Source organism: Podarcis erhardii (assembly GCF_964252035.2).
Source record: "Podarcis erhardii genome assembly, chromosome: Z".
Classification (NCBI taxonomy): domain Eukaryota; kingdom Metazoa; phylum Chordata; class Lepidosauria; order Squamata; family Lacertidae; genus Podarcis; species Podarcis erhardii.
This window is the reverse complement of record NC_138504.1, coordinates 39,211,230-39,230,054: the sequence shown is the minus strand read 5'-3', so window position 1 is coordinate 39,230,054 and position 18,825 is coordinate 39,211,230. Positions and strand designations below refer to the sequence as shown.

Below are 18,825 nucleotides of genomic sequence, written 5' to 3'. Positions count from 1 at the left end.
GATTTACTCCCTAATGAATCATATTAAGACTATAGCCTAAAAACAGCATTAAAACTGGCTAAAATCCTAAAGCACATTTACCTGGGACTAAGTCATGTTGAAATCAGTTAGACATGTGTAGGATCTCAGACAGGAATGTGATAGTTATAATGTATGGTAAATCAATTTATCTCTAGCTAGAGCAGGGGATGGGAACCTGTCGCCCTCTCTAGATGCTGCTGGTCTACAACTCTCATAATTCCTGACCATTGGTCATGCTGGCTGGGGCTTTTGGTAGCCCAGCAGTAACTGCAGGTTCTCCATTTCTGAAATAGGCCTTTATCCAGAAATTTTGTATTTGTGTTTTACAGGAAGTACCGGTACATACTAAGATAGGAGCACACAGAATTACAAACCGTCTGATATGACTCTGCTTAGTTATTTAAATACTTTTTGAAAGTGTTTGACAATGAAATAAACTACTGTACCTCATAAAGTGGTAAACTCTCCTTTAGTGGAGGTTTCTAAGCAGAGTTGATGGCCTTCTGTCATAGAATCTTTGGTTGTGATTCCTGCATGGCAAGGTTAGACTAGATGATCCCAGGAGTCACTTTCAACTCTACAATTCTATGATTCTGTAACTATACACTTTATAAACTAGCACCAGGTGCTAGTGAGAGCCAGTGGTTAAGAGTGGTGGACTCATAACCTGGTGATCCGGGTTCACGTCCCCGCTCCTCGACCTGCAGCTGCTGGGTGACCTTGGGCCAGTCACACTTCTTTGAAGTCTCTCAGCCCCACTCACCTCACAGAGTGTTTGTTGTGGGGGAGGAAGGGAAAGGAGAATGTTAGCCGCTTTGAGACTCCTTCGGGTAGTGATAAAGCAGGATATCAAATCCAAACTCTTTTTCTTCTTCTTCTTATCAATTATTTGACTACTTTTGCACTCGTACGGCGGTACAATGATTGTAGGTTTACTTCTCACTGAATAAAGGAGCAGCCAGCATGTTCTTTCCCTTTGAACTGCATAAGTAGAAGGGAAAGCATTGCTTGCATTTAAAATAAAGTGGAGACTCAGGAAAGGGAGAGGGGGGCACCAGTGCAGTGAACTTTAGAGTATTGGACTAAGGCCCTGAAGACCTGACTTCAAACCCTCATTCATTCACAAAGCTCACTGGGTAACTTTGGGCCAGTACAGTGGTACCTTGGTTTAAGAACAGTCCTGCTTACGAACTATTCGGTTCACGAACTCTGCAAAACCGGAAGTAGTGTTCTGGTTTGCGAAGTTTACCTCAGTCTACAAATGGAAACTGAATGGTGGAAGGGCACTGGCGGCGGGAGGCCTTATTAGGGAAAGCGTGCCTCGGTTTAGGAACGGATTTGGTTTAAGCACGGACTTCAGAAACAGATTAAGTTCATAAAACGAGGTACCACTGTATCTGTCTTTCAGACTCAACTACTTACCATGGTTGTTTTGAGGATTAAATAGCGAAGAAAACATGCATGCTGTATGGCATTCCATGGAAGAAAAGCTACATATAAAAAAAGTAGTAGAATTAATTCAGCTCTAATATATTCTGAGAAGTAGGGCTCTTGCATCTTTAATAGCTTTGCAGCAAAGCGAACTTTCTCAGGTGGTGTTCTCATACGCGAAGGGAAACACATGTTCGGTACCTGTACTTCTGTAGCGCTTAGTATGGCGTGTAGAAAGAATCCAGTGCCATTACACCTTATCACATGAATAAAGCTTAATATTGGAATAAGAAGTGTAGGGTTCTAGCCTCTCCAGAAAGCCATGCCCCTCTGACCTTGCTTTAATGTCCCAAGACGCGATTGGCTAGTTGTGGTGACTCGTGTCGTGTAAAGACATGCACTTTGCACATGCTCAAAAGGAGTTCTTGTTACTTGTAAGAAAACCGTAAGCCCCGGAAAGCAAGCTTATTATCTGAGACCTGCTCTGATTGCTCGCAGAATAACCCAGGTCCCATTTCCTTCATTACGAGTCAAAGAACCATACATCGCGTGGCCGGAAAACAGGGAGGGTGGGAAGCTAATGAAGCAGGAGCGCTCTAGGACCCAGGACCCAGCCATCCAGAGGGAAGAGTTTTTCGGCGCATACGCAGGACGCAGTCTGTTCTGTGTCTGTGTCTGTGTCTCTTCTGGATTCCTACCCCTCCTTCCTCACCCGATGATGATGAAGAGCATGCGTAGAGAACTCGGCGGGCGGGCGGCCTCGCTTTCCCTTAGTTCCTGTCACTTCCGAATGGAGGAGCCACCGCTTCCGGGTTAGGGCGTCTGTTACTGACTCTTGGCGTCAGAGGCGTCTCCTGTGGCCCCGGAAGCGGCTGCTCCGTCTCCTGGCGGAGCCCCCACCCTCCGCGCCCCTCACACCCTCCGCCCTCTTCCTCTGCGGGGGCAGTAGGACGAGGGACTCAGCCCCGAGGGAAGGGAGCGGCGGCGCCCGCCAGGCCCGTAAGTGGGGAGCGGGGTCCCGGGGTCCGCTCTCAGTGCCCCTCACAAGATTCCCCTTTCTCTTCGCAGGGGGACCCAGGAGTCCTGGCTACCGCTCCCGCCCACTCTCCCACCTGTGCGCCGCCCCTTCGGAGGGAACCCAGGTGTCGGCGCTGAGGTGTCGGGTCCAGTGCCTCCTGTTCCTCTCGCCCGCTCTCCCCGCCGGGTTGTCACTGGTCAAGGATGTGGTCCCAGCCTCTGCAACCTCCGTGGCACCAGCCCGGGTCTGCTGCTTTCCGGCAACTTTCTGCTGGGATTTAAAACGACGTGCAGTTTTAAAAAACAGCACAATCTCCCAGAGGCGTACGCCTTAAATCAGGTCAGGCTGTTCGTCCATCGAGCTCAGTGTTGTCTCCTCTGGCTGGCAGCAGCTCTATGGAGGGTCCCTGTCAGTGGTCTTTGCCACCACTCGACTTGTGACAGGAGATGTCGGAGACTGAACCTGCAGCGTTTTGTTAGGCGGTGCACGTAGCTCTGCCTCTGAGCTGTGTTTGTCAATTGGGTATCCTCCAGATGTTGTTGGACTTGGAACCCTCGGCATCCTTGACCATTGGTCATGTTGGCTGGGGATGATGGGAGTTGGAGTTCAGCAGGATCTGGAGGGCACTGTGTTCATCATTGATCTGTAAGCACGTAAGGGGAGCCCTACTGGATTGCATCCAGTGCCCATCTGGTCAAGCATTCCATTGTGTTTTCACTTAGGCTGCAGTTGTGTACCCGTTTACTTGTGAGTAAGCCCTGTGGAACTCCATGGAGCTTCTGGGTGGGCATGTGTAGGGTTGTGCTGTCACTCCCCCCCCCCTTACTTTTTTTGGCTAAACCAATAAATCTTTTGTGGATAATCTCAATTTAGAATATTGAAGATGGGATTTAATCCATACAAGACACTTGTATGGGAACCATTAGCAGGTGGTTCCTCAGTCTCAGTTCAGCTGGAACCAGTGGGGGGGGGGAGATGTTGCACCCCATCTGAAGGATCAAGGGTTGTTGCCAAATAAGTTCTACTCAATTGAAATTAATAAATCCTAGTTAACAATGTTCGTTATTTTCACTAGATCTACTGGAGTTGGATCAATTGCTGTTAAGCGGTCTCATGGTATAGAGTCTCATGGTACTTTTTACCTGCTTAGGTAACCCAGTTACACCCCTAATTGGATTTGGAGGACTTGGCATCAGTAATCTGTGCTCTGATATTTTAAAATTATTTATTAGGGTTGTTAAATATCAGGAGGGAATTTGTGTTGTGTTTGCAAGGGTGCTTGAAGAGAAGATATAGCTGTTAGCTGCTTTGTTGTGAAAATTATGTAGTTTAGAATTGGTATTTGCTTTATTATATGCTGTTTATATATTTTAAACTGTAAATTATTATTGCACTTATATCCCAGCTATGCCCTGTTTCCATAGTTGGAGGCTATATGCTACCGAGTAACAGTTATTGGAAACCACATGTGGGGAATGTGCTTCCCGTAGGCATCTGATTGGCCGCTATGAGAACAAGATACTGGTTTAGATGGGCCTTTGGCCTGATACATCAGGGCTCTTCTTGTGTCCACAAAAACATTGTGCTCAAAGTACATGCAAATAAATTGCTTTGCCATTGACCTATGATCTTTCCTCTCTACATAAGCAGAGGGATGACATTTTGGAAGGGTGTACAGAGACATATTGCACTGTGTATTCCCTGTTCTTAAGGCTCAGGGCACCCTGTGTTGTATCCAACTAAGTTATACTCAGAGAAGACCCACTGAAATGAATGCACTGAAGTTAGACATGTCCTTCAATTTCAGTGGGTCTACTCTGAGCAGGACTAACGTTAGATACAGTTGCATGGTCAACTGCAGTGCCTTCTCTTGCCATCTGCTCCTAGAGAGGCTATTTGCATAGGAGGAGGAAAAATTGGTGGTTAAACCTGCACTCTACCACTAGCTCCTAATTCACACAGTCCTGCCTCTTCATCTGCACAACACCTTTCTAGAGTTTTATTTCTGTTCACGTTCAAGTGTGACAGAATATTGGAGGCTGGCTGCGCACCCCTTACCCACATCAGAAAGTAAGTAGGTAACACGCAATAATAAAATAGCCAGGAGATTATGGCACCGGGTCAAGTCTCCACTGAGTCTTCTGTGTGAGGAGGAGCTCTAATTATCAAATTACTCTGATAAAAAGGCTCAACCTATGAAAATAACTGCCAACTTTTATCAGTAAAAGACTCCGGGAGCTGTCAGGTGGACTTTCAAATCTCCTCTCCCTTTTGAAGCTACTTAAATCAAGTTTAAACTCCCCCATTGCAAAGCCCTTGAATCTCGCCTTCAATTTGCCCATCCCTGTTTTTAACACATGACAGTCTCCACTCTCTGTGTTAGGAGCCTGTGATGGGACTTTTTGCTTTGAAGGAGGAAAGAAAGAGGCTCACGGCAACGGCTGGCCCACTGCCCAGTGTTCGGGACCAGACTCTCCTGTTGCATGCTCCTGAAACCACAGGGGCAACTGGCAGCTGTGATAAAAGTTGCAAGGGGCGTTCATGTTAGTACAAGCCCGGTACATGGAAAAGCACTTCTGCAAAGGAATTAAGCACATGTTTTGTGTGTTGGTTGTCACACATATATTTCAATGAATGCTTGCATGGAAAAGGTAGCAAATAAAGGCTTACCAGTATTTGTGATACCAGTGGAAACATACCCACAAGGCCATCACATTTGTTGTATGTACAAATTGGATATGGTTCCGTACATTAGTGTTTTGGGGTGTTCATTTTGTTGTATAAAGTTGCTGACATGTTGGTTTTATGGCCAGTGGGTGGTATCAGGTGGTGCTCTTAGTATTTCATTACTGGAAGGCAACATTAACCCCAGCAATTAATTAATTAAAGCCACAGATGTTGACTGATAAAAGTTAAAATCTCTAGAATGGCTTTTTTATTTTTTCAGTTTTGAATAAAAACTGGACTCCATTATCTCCAAAATTATGTTAGATTGACATAAGGGGGGAAAATGCAAAGTGTAAACGATAGATAAATATTTGGGGTGGGGTGACAAAAACAAATTCAAAAGCATCCTAATGTGGCCAGCATAGTCAAGACTACTGGTATGCTGTGAGTGTTCTTCAGTGTTCCCCACATTTTAGCCTGCTCTCAAGTACTCTCAAGTCTTGCCTTCAGAGAAGGGGACAGTGTCTTCCCATGTTAGTCTAGAATTTTTTTGGAAGTTGTAGGAATCACCCTTGCTTCTTCCAGAAATCTTCAAAGTACTTTGTGAGCCAAGTGAAAGACCTTGTGCCTTTCTTTCTCTTCCTGTTGGTCCAGGAAATAGCACTCTCTCTGCCCAACCTACCTCACAGGGTTGTTGTGAGGATATAATGGGAAAGGGGGAGGTGTTGTATTCTGTCTTGAGCCCCTTGGAGGAAAGGTGGAATATTATAAATAAATGCAGCCAAGGCTAGGAGCATGTCCCCACACTCCTTGTTGGAGTCTCTGGGAAACATGGGAGAGTCAGTATGGCATAGCAGTGACAGTGCTGGAGAGCTTTGTGTTCAAATGCCTGCTTGGCCTGGCCTACCTCACACTGTTGCTGTGAAGATAAAATGGAGTAGTAGCCTGTATACATATTCACTGCCACTTTGAGGTTACTGGAGAAAGAGTGGGATGTAAATGCTGCTGCTGCTGCTGCTGCTGCTGCTGCTGCTGCTTCCTCCTCTGAAAAAGGAGCCCTGAGAATCTTGCCTTTCACTTTTTAAAGGAAAGCCAAACTAGGAAAATAGGCATATGGCTATGAGCTTATAAGTAAATATATAGGCAGAAGCAGCCATAAAGGAGGCTGAAGAAGATGGTGCCTGAAGCAAGTCTCCTGTGAGCCTCAGCAGAGTGAGTAGGAGCTTTTAAAAAATAATACAAGACACACTCCCGGCAAACGAGCTTATATCTCAGCCAGATAAGGACTCCGGGAGTTGCTGGACCGCATTTTAAACATCCTCCCTTCCTTTGAGGCTCTTCGAAAGCCCCTTTGAAATCCCGCTGAAGCCTTCCAAAACAACTTGAGGTTATCTAAAACTGCGGCTAATTACAACACTCCGAGTTTCCTTCAAACAAAGCCTTCAAATATACGGGCAGAATAAAGTAACCCAAGTCTAGTCCGGGGATGGTACTCACAAGACAGAGTTATAAAGAACTGGGAATTTCTCTTACACAAGCTGCAGAAACGCCCCGAAGGAAAAAGCAGGCAAAAATCTTATACTATTTCAAACCAAAAGTAGACGATACAAGAAACATGGAGAGCCTGCACTCTCACAAATGGTCTGTCGACCGTACCTGGCATGGGAAGGATATAGAAGCAATATATATAAGTACGTAGCTGAAGAAATCGTCACAACCCAGGGGAAACTGAATATGATTTTCTGGGTTCAGGGGGTAGAGCTTTGACCTCTGCACCCAACCCCAACCCCCCAGCATTGCTTCTCACCTTGCCCTGTAGCTAGTTTTAAGCATGATGTGTTCAATAAGTTTGTGGATGAAAATTTGAATACAGTCATACCTTGGTTCTCAAATGCTTTGCTACTCATATGTTTGGGCTCCCAAACGCCACAAACCCAGAAGTGAGTGTTTTGGTTTGCAGACGTTTTTTGGAAGCCGAACATTCAATGTGGCTTCCAATTAAGTGCAGGAAGCTCCTGCAGCCAGTCGGAAGCTGTGCCTTGGTTTTCGAACATTTTCCGAAGTTGAATGGACTTCCAGAATGGAAATTCAAAAACCAAGGTACGACTGTAATTAGGACAGGTTGCAGGATTCCTTTTTTGTTTGGCACTGAGTTTTGCTCACCTCAGTGTGGTGATACACATGCAAAAACACACACAGTCTTGTCTTGGTAGTAGGGCCAGTGTCACTTGCCTAGCTGTTCATTGTCTTTCACCTGGAGCACAGTTAGTGTGAAATGGTGCTGGAGTCAGAAGCAGCATAGTTTTTTAGAGTGTTACCAGTGCGAGCCGTTTAATGCCTGTCCTTGTTTTCCGACCTAGATTCCACTATTTTCCACTGCAAGTGATTTTCAGAAAAGGTGTCTGGGCTTGGTGTGATTGTTTGCTGAACTCTTCAGCACATTTTTGGGCCAAAATTGCCAGGGAGAAACTGAGAGCACCCTCTCTCTGCTCTTCAGTGGTTTAGTATGGTGATGTCAGACAGCTTTCAAGCCAAGGTTTGTGTGTGTAATTTCCAACTCAGGTGCTTTAAGTCATTGCTTCTCCTGCCCACAGATGTGCTGTCTAGCTCTTGCTTCAATGCAAGCTTTTCCCTTAGTACTGCGGGGAGCCCTGTGTTGTGTGCCTGGGTGTGTGAGGTCACCCTTCAGCACAGCTGGTCTGATGCTTCAAACTGGAATTAATGATTAAGTGATGATCTCCTCTGAGGGACGTGTGAAGGCTAACCTGTTGCCCTCCAGATGTTGCTAGACTCCACCTCCCATCAGCCCCAGGGGTGATAGAAGTTTTTGTCCAGAAATCTGGTGAGCCAAAAGTTCCCCACCCTTAATTTAAACAAGATAGAACTTGAAATAGCCATTCTTAGCCATTTGATACACCAGCACATGTATCAAAGGTGGTGTGGGGAATCTTTGGCTCTCCAGTTGTTGCTGAACTACAACTCGCATTACCCTGGGGCTGATGGAAGTTGTAGTCCAGCAACAGCTGGAGGGCTAAAACTTCCCCAGTCCTGGATCAATGACTGCAGCTAGGCGTTTAACAAGGCAACAGTTTACCTTTTAGCCTGTGTGCATCACAGACAGCATGTTTTCCTTCCACTACAGTTCTGTTTCTGCCAAATAATACATCATTCATCCTGCTGTCTGCTATTTAATGTAAGTTATGTAACTCTTTAGGTGTGTTATGTAATATACATTAAATCAATCTTAAGGCAACGTCAAAATGTTAAAATAATGAATTGCATATTTCTTATTGACTTTAAAATCTCAATGGCGATAATGTGAACAAATACCAATCATATTCTCTTGACTTACTTCAGTTCCCAACCACAGACAAATATGTGGACTGCATATCCTTTTCAGATTCTATTGGTACTCTCTGTCATCCCTCGCTGCAAATGCTTTTACATTCTGTTCATTCGCACCAAGTTCACGTCTTGGAGCCTCCTTTGCACACAGAAGGTCTCATGACCAATCCCTGGTGTTTCATCTTAAAAGTAACTTGAGTAGCAGGTGTGGGAACGTAAGAAGAGCCAGTTAGATCAGGCCAACAGCCTATCTAGTCCAGCATCCTGTTCCCACAGTGGTCAGCCAGTAATAAATAATAATCACTTATTATTTATATGCCACCATCTAACTAGGTTGCCCCAACCACTCTGGGCAGCTTCAAACAAATTAAAGCACAATATGACATCAAACATTAAAAACTTCCCTGAACAGGGTTGCCTTTAGCTGTCTTCTAAAAGCCAGATAGTTGTTTATTTCCTTGACATCTGACGGGAGGACATTCCACAGGGCGGGCACGACTCCCGAGAAGGCCCTCTGCCTGGTTCCTTGTAACCTCACTTTTCTCAGTGAGAGAACTACCAGAAGGCCTTCAGAGCTAGATATCAGTGTCCAGGCTGAATGATGTGGCTGAAGACTTCAGATATACAGGGCCAAAGCCGTTTAGGGCTTTCAAGGTCAACACCAACACTTTGAATTGTGTTCAGAAACGTACAGGAAGCCAATGTAGATCCTTTAAGACTGGTGTTACATGGTCCTGGTGGCTGTTCCCAGTCACTAGTCTGGCAGCTGCGTTCTGGATAAATTTTCCTAAGAACCCAGGGAGTCACTGCCAGTCAGAGCAGACTGTATTGGGCATAACAACTGTAAGGCAGCTTCATATATTCAAATCCCTTGAAGCTCACTACATGATCCTTGACTGTCAATCTTGTGCTGGCGTTTTTTGAACAAGTTGGCACATTTTGAATTTTGGAAGAGTGCTGTGGATGCCAGTCACAAAATGGCTGCCATAGGTAGCATGGCATAACATGAAGTAAAAGAGACAACCACCTCTGACAACTTTATGTTTACTAGGGAAAGTCAGCTATTTTCTGCTGGTTTTGATTATGGAAATCATGCATTAGTGTGATACTGATTTCTCTCTCTCTCTCTCTCTCTCTCTCTCACACACACACACACACACACACACACACACTGATAGTGTTACTATCTAATAGCAACAGAGAGCATTCTGTAGCACTAATAAGAATGTACAAGGTGGCCATATCTCACACTCATTATACAGTAATCACTTAGACGGTACAGTACCTGCACATTTTGCCACATAACTTCCTTTCTGGGAGAGATAGAGGCTGACCTCTTTTAAAAAATGAAAGCTTAAGACTCTGAAAAACCCAGGAAAGCCTTTACAGGCACTAGGTTGGCAACCCCTGGTCTAATGAGTATGAATAGGAAGGTTACCAGCCAGGATATACGGTAAATATCAAAATAAGTATTGTATGGGATTGTAAATGTGAGCCTTTGTGATGTACTAGCTAGACTTGAATGGGGAGACCTGGGCTTCTATCCAGCTCAGCCATGAGGCTTTCAGCCTAGCCTACCTTGCAGGTTATTTGTGAGGTCATACTGTGGGGGATCCTACAAACACCACCATGCACTCTTCAAAAAGCAGGTCAGGATACTAATGTGATGGTAGTGATGGTGATATCCCAATGCCTTATCCGGTCCTGCCACTATGCACAATTTCATCCTGTTCTTGGTGGTTTAAACATAATTAAGCAAGCTGCCTCCTACACATTTAAATCAGACAAGATTCTCTCTCTCTCTTTGCAAACTGTTCCCATCCTGTACTGTTCAGTGCAATATCAGAATGAAAAATGACACTGCTTTGTCATCTGTTCCAATTGATATTGCACTCTTCACAGTGACAGCTGAAAAGGCCCACAGGTGCCATATAAAGAGGTGACCATGTTGTCATATTTCATTTAGGCGTCCCTCTGCAAAGCCATAATTACCTAATTAGGTTGTTAATTAGGAGATTAGCATTTCGCTATATTGATAGAATGCTCTTTGCAGGCGGGAGTCGAGAAACGGATTTGTCTGGCCTAATTTATAAGTGCTGCAATTTTCTCCCTCCCCCCACCCCCCAAGCCAAATACTTATTTATTTGCTTAAAATATTGATGGGAGGATAACTCTGTTGATCTAAGGAGTTCCTTTATTGACAAGCAAAGCTCCCACAAGATGGGGACAAGCAATAGAGGTAGGTGTGTGTATATATGTATGGGGGGTGGGGAATATAATACCTGAGGTTGTGTGGTATTCCTTGATCCTCAAACTCAGTAAATAAAGCATTGCAGTTTGACTGACTAGTTTGCTGTACACCTATGACAGCAAAAGTAGATTTTGGGCAGTCAACAAACCACAGCTGTTCAAATAGATTTATGGGACCCTGAACTCGCAAAAGATTCTTTGGGAGTTACAACACTGAGCTGATTCAAAGAGTTAGTAAAAGTGATTAAGATGGGACCTGCTCACTTCCCCACCCCAAGCAAATGTATTCAGTTGTAACTGTTTATCCAACTGATTAAAAATCAAAGTTGGTTGACTCTAATATCTTCAGTGGTAGATTGCAGTTCTGTTTTTGAAAGACATCTATGCACAGGCATTTTTTCCTGCTTTACAATTTCTAAGGCTGTTTTCAAAAGTTTTCTTTTAAAACAAATGTATTAAATTGGTGACTTCCTTCCTCTCCCACTTACCTACCTACCTACCTACCTTTCTCTGTCTCTCAGATATGTAGGAGTTGGAACATAGTGAGGGGGCATAGCTCAGTTTTGAATGGAGAAAGTCCCAGGTTCAAGTCATAGCATCTTCAGTTAAAAAGCATCTTAGGGGAAAGGGTTGAGAAAGACCCTCCTCTCCCTGAAACCTCTGAGAGTCACTGCTCTGGTAGACAAAACTGGACTATCTGAACCGGTGGTCTGACTTGGGATAAGGCTCAAGCTCAACAGTTCTTTTAAGTAGGTAGTCTGTAACTAGTTCCTATAATTGCATAATTTGTCTCATCCCTTGCTCTGATGTGTTTACATTTCTCCCTCTTGTTCACCTCTCTCAGGTATGGAGGATTCTTGTCTAGTACAAATATTTTTGTTGTTATTTACAGTGGTACCTTGGGTTACATACGCTTCAGGTTACCGACTCCGCTAACCCCAAAATATTACCTCGGGTTAAGAACTTTGCTTCAGGATGAGAACAGAAATCGTGCTCCGGCGGTGCAGCAGCAGCGGGAAGCCCCATTAGCTAAAGTGGTGCTTCAAGTTAAGAACAGTTTCAGATTAAGAACAGACCTCCAGAACGAATTAAGTACCTAACCTCCTTTCCTCCAAGGAGCCCAAGGTGGCATACGTGATACTATTTCTCCCAATTTGATCCTCACAACAACCCTGTGAGGTGGGTTATGCTGACTGGCCCTAGGCCACCTAGTGAGTGTCCTGGCTAAGCAGGGATTTCAACCCAGGTCTCTCAGGTTCTAATCTGATACTCAAGCCACCACTATGCCATCATTCATTGTTTAGAAACATAAGGCATTTCCATGTGGCTTACAACATTTGGAAACATAGACAAAATCAGAAAAAAATAGCAATGCATTTCAATCAAAGCCACCCAATAGCCCATAAAAAACCTAAGAAAACAGCAGCAAAACACACCACCAATAGTATTCATAGCTATTAGTCATGACAGCGACATACTCCTTCCAGCATCTGACACAGTCTACCACTGAATATCAGCTTTTGGGGAGTGGACGATTTTTGACAGGGAGATATTCCTCTCTTACCACCAATGTTATAATAGTCAGCGTTACATTTTCAGCTTTATATATGTACTAATTGATAGCCAGGCATTCATTTGTTTTGTTTATTAAGGAATTTTGCCCCAACTCTCACTGATCCTGAAGGCAAGCCAAATGACAAGTATAAAAGGCAGGTTGTGTTGGGAAAGAGCTTGTATTTGGCTGCTGAACTGAGCTAGTTTCTGTGTAGTTCTTACAACAACTCAGTCAATGTTATTCTCCCCACATTTCAGATTGGGGAGGGCAGGCACTGAGGCCTCTAGAGAGAGTGACTTGCTGAAGGCCTCTCGGTGAGGTGAAATTTGCACACAGCGCTGCTTTGCTCTTAACCACTGACTGCATTCACACATGACACTAAAGCCATGATTTGAGCCATCTCACAAATGTGCAGATGAGGTTTGTTTGCTTTCCAGCCTCACTTGCCTCATGCTGTTATTGTACTTTCATGAGCACCAGTGATGGGTGCTGTTGGTTTTAGACACAGCACTAAGCTATAGCTTAAAGCTTGTCATGATTCACAAGCCAATTATAAACCATAGTTCCACATCGTGGTTTGCTGGTAGAAACAAAGCTTCATTAGTCTGCTGGGCTGGGCTTGACTGTTCAGACACACCATAGTTAAGCTAAACAAACCATTGCTTAGCATTATCACACTACTGTTGCTCTTCCACTGCCACTCTGTTTTTTATTCATTCTTGGTCATGTGATTAACACTGAAGGCACTGATGTAAAACCACAAACCTGTATTTAAAAGGAGGTGTTCTGCATCCAGAATTGGAACCCTTTAACTTACATAAACTTGTTTTGTTCTCCTTGCCTGCTGTATTTTTGAGATTGTAAGAATTGTGTTGTGCTCACGTGACACTTCTTTCAAAACCGATGCATGTATAAAGAAAAGTACATATCCCTCCCCACAAAAAAATATAATGGGGAGCCATTCTTTACTAATGGCCCAGCAGATACAGCTGGATCCAGATTTACTTTCTTTGAACACATGGGACCAGAGGCTACAATTTGAAGAGAAATAAAGGGAGGAAAGGAATTATTTTTCAGATTCCAATTTCCTGTTTGTAGTCAACCAGCTTTTGATTGTGTCCACCTGCAACACTCGTATAATGTCACAAAGCTTCTGTCTTTGTGATGATGCAGTCATTGATAACTTCCATTCCCCAAAAACAAATTGCTGGTGCAATGTAGGTTCAGGCAGGGCTGTTATTGTTGTTATTATTATTATTATTATTATTATTATTATTATTATTAGTGCTATGGATCACTTCCCCTCCCAGTGCTTAAATATCAAAGCTTTTGTCTGATGAAAGTTCCAAAATAAAAATAAAAGGGCTGCCTTACTGGGTCAGACCAAACTAGCCTGGCTTTGTATCAGACGACATAGCCAAGGCACCACAAGGCAGGGCATGATTTAGTTACATAGTAATTTGCAGATTTATAAACCACTTCATAACCAAATATTATCAATGCAGTGTAAAAAGATAAAATACAAAAAACCCCATAGGCTCATTTAACTAAAGACAACAAAACCATATATGCAGTTGAACAGTTATTATTTGTGCTGGTCCCGGGGTTGGGGGGGGTTTACCTTGCGGCGTGGTCTAAGTCCGGTCCTAGGTCGACGGTAAGGAGGCTGCCTGTCAGGGGCGAAGCGAGGTCCAAAGCGAGGAGTCGGGCGTGGTCAGGAACTCAGGAGGCAATCTCACCTTCCCCTGACAGGGCTGTGAGAGGAGCACCTGCAGGCAATCACCTCTGGAGCCAGAGCGGATTCAGCTGGTGTCTGCTCCTGAGGATCCGGCACAGGTGAGGGCCCTTCAGATTCAAGCCCCTGCCCCAGCTCAGCCGGCCCTGGAGGCGGGGACTCCTGTGCAGGCTGGGATTCCCCAGGTTCAGCCTCTGAATCAGATTCCCAGGCCATCACATTATTCCATAAAATGACTGGGTCACACTTCAGGGAAAGCTTTCTTAAGCAAACAGAGAAAATGTGCTCAGTAGACTCCTAAATATCAAGACACTAGGCCCTTGTCTATTTTTAGTTCATAACTAATTCTAGAAGGCCACAGCTGCAACACTAAAAGCCCTGTCTCTGTTATTACTATTAACTATATTTGTTAGTCAGTTTTCTTCCAAAGTAACCCAAAACGACTTACACTAAAACCAATAAAAACCACAATAAAAGTATGAAATCACAGCAATACAGAAAAAAGGCTAAAAACCACAACTAAATAAAATTCTCACTAAAAAAGATCTCAGTGCCACCCTTCAAATTAAGAGCCAAAATTCTGAGAAAAGAGAAAAGTATTTGCTTGTTGCCTAAAGCTGAATGAAGATGGTACCAGGTGTGCCTCCCTGGGGAGAGCATTCTACATGCAGGGGGTGGGGTGGGTGCCACCCTCTGGACCTCCCATAGAGGGGTAACACAAAGAAGTGCTCTAGGTCATGATTGCAGGGTCCTTGTCAATTTGTATGGGGTCCCAGAGTCTTGAACCACTTAAGACTTTATAGGTCACAACCAGCATTTTGAACTGAGCTTGGAAACTAAAACCACTTTTGGGGCATGTGGTTCTAACAATGCCCCACCTGAGGAGCACAATTGTCGAGCAGGGATAATGAGGGGAGGCAGTCTCATAGGTTGATGGACATCTTCTGTTTGTTTTGTCCTAAACATCTGGTAAGCAGAGGTGGGCTGCATATCCATCTGACTATCAAAGCTGAATAGTTTTGTTTTTGTCCCCTTGACTCCCTTGCAGCTGAAAGAAAGCCAAGCTATTTGTGAGAAACCTCGCAAGAAAGCCCAGAGCAGTTAAGCATCCTGAAGTCGGGGTTCAGCATGGAAAGATTAAGATAAATAAATAAATAAGCCGCTGCATCTGCCGTTAACATGTTGTTAACTCCCTCGACAGACATTAAATCATTTTCAAGTACAATAATAGTGTGGGAGGTAAATTAACTAACCATTAACAATCTTATAAATACACAATTAACATACCAGCATTTATATGACATATTGATGGGGCAGCAGTAATTTTTGATGGGGAGTTTGGCGGTTTGTTTTATTTTATTTTCCCCATTCCTGGCCTTTGAGGTGCTTTAGGCTTTATTGAAGTTCTCAGTGCCGGCAAAAGCTGAGCAGGTAGCGCCTTCTCCCCCACACCCACCCCCTGCAAATAAATCTCTTATCTCAAAATGGCAACACAGGGAGGGCTGCCTGCCTGTGCTGATTGGACATAGCTTCTCCATTCTCAGGCCACATTGATGTGAATGGTTAACTTAAGTGTCCTGAATTCTTTATTATTAAGGCTGGTGATTTGGAAGGGAGTTGGCGAAGATAGGAAGCTGCCTCTCTGCCTTTCACTAAGTCACAGTATGTGATACCATTGTTAAAGCATCTGCACTTGCTGCCCGTCTACTATCATCGCTATGGTGGAAACCTGGTGGAGGAGGTCTGACTAATGCAGTCCATGCATTCATAACCTCGAGGCTGGATTACTGTAATGCACCCTATGTGAGACTGCTGTTGGAATGGCTCCAGAAGATCCAGCTGGTGCAAAATGTGGTGGCCAGATTGCTTGTGGCTAATGTGTCACCATTGTTTGTCATATAATCAAAGAATTGTAGAGTTGGAAGGGATCCCAAGAGTCATCTAGCTCAACCCCCTGCAATGCAAGAAACTCAACTAAAGCTTCCATGACAGTTGGCCATGCAGTGTCTGCTTAAAAACCTCCAAGGAAGGAGAATCCACCACCATCTAAGGTAGTCTGTCAAACAGCTCTTACATTCAGAAAGTTCTTCCCATCAGTTCCAGCATCCTTTTCTCACAGTGGCCAACCAGATGTCCCAATGGGAAGCCCAAAAGCAGGACCTTAGTGCGAAAGCACTCTCCCCACTTGTGATTCCCAGCAACTTGTGTTTAGAGGGTAACTGCTTCCTATAATGGAGGCTGAACATAGTCATTGTGGCTATGTACAGTCATTGTCCACAGTAGTTAGATGGAACGTGCATGTTCAAAGGGAACATACTTATGAATGCTAAACAGCCAATGAGACATTTGCCTTCATGCCACGCTTGGAAAGCTCTGCAGAAGCATCTGGCTGGTCAGTACTGGCAACTTAATGCTAGAGTAGGTAATTCTTCATTCTGATACTGCTGGACTGCTCTTACAATAATGATTTGCCTGAAACAATTCCTTTATTTTAAAGGTTTTTAACCTTTTAAAAAATAGCATGAAGTTAATAGGAAATGCTGCATTCTGATCCTGGTTTGGTACCCTGGCTTGTTAATGAACTGCTTCTTTTACAAACCAAAGTTTCTGCAAAATCAGGCAAAACAAGGAGCAAGATAGGAAAAGACTCTTTAAAACTCCACCCCTTGCATGTGAGCCAAGACTGGTATCAGCTCATGCTTGGAAGGACAAATTGCGGTTTGCTCTTACGTCTGAACTAGGCTTGTCTCCTTTAAAAACAAAACACAGACTTTCATTTATCAGCAGCTCTTCCTCTTCCTTCCTCTTCCAAATCAGGAGGAGATAGTGAAGAACCTGCGAGTCTGTAAAAATCCAATTCAGCTTTTCTACTTGAACGGCTCTGGTGTCTGTGTCTATAGAGTAGGCTTGTCACCCTTGAAATAAGGTGCTTTCAATAGCTTCCATCCACTTAATACAAATATTCATGCTGTAGTCACAGTGCTAGGTCTGCCAGGCCCAGCAGGGGTTTGCCAGGCACTTGGGTCTCGGGGGGATTTAGGTGCACTGGGTGGGAAATGGTGTGTGGCTCTGCAGTCCCCAGTATGAGCCTGCTTTCCAGTGTCTCTTCCACACACACGCGACTGCTTCCATTTTTACAACTGCTCTATTTATAAGTTGCTTGCTTCGTTGATAAAGTGTGTATCTCAGCAGAGCCAAAGTTCTTTCATTTTCAGTATCTTTCATAGAATTATTTCCTCTTTCTGCAAACACTGCTTGAGGGATTGATTTATAAGTGTGAGAATTGGGAAATAGGGAGCATTCTATGTCCTGTTACACTGTGTATGTGTAATTGTGTATCCTAGCAATTCTGGGTGTATGATTTTAATTTTTGGCATTTTTTTTCACAGTTGCTAAATAACTTGGACACCCCCTTGTATTTTGTATAACGCTGCACTTTTTACAGCTTCGGGTAATGTTTTGTTCTAGCCTGGCTAATTGTGTGAAAGGGGCCAAGGAGCAATGAAGAGCATGGGAGCTCTAGTCCCTCAATGACTGGAAATCGTCAGCTACCCGACTGGTTTCTGACACTTCAGGGTACAGACTCAGAAGCATACATGTTCATGATCATAAGGTCTAGAACCTTGGGAGAGAAAAGAGCTTTGATATTCTCAAGAAGCTGAGTTCTCCATGCAGCACCACATTCTGCATTTTTGTGTTTCTGTACCCCTGTAGAACCACGGGCATAAACAGCCAACCCTGTGAGCCCTCCCAGGAACTGAGACATCCATCTGGCTTGTGGGCTTCCCAACAGTATCTGGTTGCCCACTGTTGATACTGGATTAGATTTGCCATTGGCTTGATACAGTAGGTGTCTTCTTATGTTCTTCCTCCATAGTAGGAGGTAGTATGCCTCTGAATTCCAGTTGCTGGGAATCTAAAGCACTGTTGTGCTCAGATCCTGCCTATGTGCTTCTGAATAGCCTCTGGGGGGCCACTGTGAGAACAGGATGCTGGAATACATGGCCCTTTAGCCTGATCCAGCAGCCAGGCTCTACCTCAGTTCCAAGCTGGTGTAGCCCCTTTCAGCTTTTAATGCATGAGATAGGATGGGTCTCCAAAGGTGTCAAAGTGCTACAACTCCAGTTGAACACATGTGCAGTGGATAGCCCTGAGAGTCTTCCAGACCTGACATTAAACATCTGTGAGAGCTATCAAATTTGCCCTGGGACACCATCCCTCTCTTTAAATTAAAGCCCCTTCCACTGAGCGAGGGAAGCTGGAGTGCACATTCAGATTTCGGGAAGGAACAGCTTATTGAATCACAACTCCTTCATTTCTGGACCTAATTAGGCAGAGCATGCATGGGGGACTGGGGATTGCTTTCCTTCTTCAGGGGAGTTTTTGGTGGATGAAGAAATACTGCTGAGTTTGTCACTGCACTAGCAGGCTTTTCTTCCCCTTTCTCTCGTGGTTTCGGTGCCAGCTTAACAGCAATAAGTCATGGAAGGTGGGAGCAGATGGTGTGAACAGTGGAGCTTGGAAAGAGAGGCAAGGGAGAGAGAAGATTCCTGGGTAGCAAGTTGAGAACACAGTGTGAGGTTTGGGTGCCAGGCAGGCAAGTGTTGAGTAAGTGTCAGGTTGGGGGGGGGGTTGTGGCAGCTCTCTTTCTCTTTCTCTTCTGTTCCCTGTCTGCACTAGAGAGCTGCTGCCAGTCAGTGTTAGCAGTACTGAGCTAGGTGGACCCAATGGTCTGACTGCATTCACCTGTGTTACCACACCTTGAAAAGGATAATGCAGGGCTGGAAAACCAAAATGATTAAG

General features: G+C 44.4%; 2 protein-coding genes across 12 annotated transcripts in view; one reads left to right on the top strand and one right to left on the bottom strand.

Annotated features, from left to right (window-relative positions):
- Positions 1–2,785, bottom strand: part of PBX3 (PBX homeobox 3) — a 239,621-nt gene extending 236,836 nt beyond the window's left edge. Inside the window, exon 1 of one of the 2 annotated variants that reach the window (XM_081847694.1) lies at positions 2,565–2,785. The gene's annotated coding sequence lies outside the window, so the exon portion shown is untranslated. Of the gene's footprint in view, positions 1–2,164; positions 2,184–2,564 lie in introns of those variants that run through there. The other variant, XM_081847699.1, reaches the window with a different exon arrangement.
- Positions 2,284–18,825, top strand: part of MAPKAP1 (MAPK associated protein 1) — a 181,912-nt gene continuing 165,370 nt past the window's right edge. For 3 of the 10 annotated variants that reach the window (XM_081847638.1, XM_081847643.1, XM_081847644.1), the window contains exon 1: positions 2,286–2,451. The gene's annotated coding sequence lies outside the window, so the exon portion shown is untranslated. Of the gene's footprint in view, positions 2,452–18,825 lie in introns of all 10 variants that reach the window. The other 7 variants (XM_081847637.1, XM_081847642.1, XM_081847640.1 and 4 more) reach the window with 3 other exon arrangements.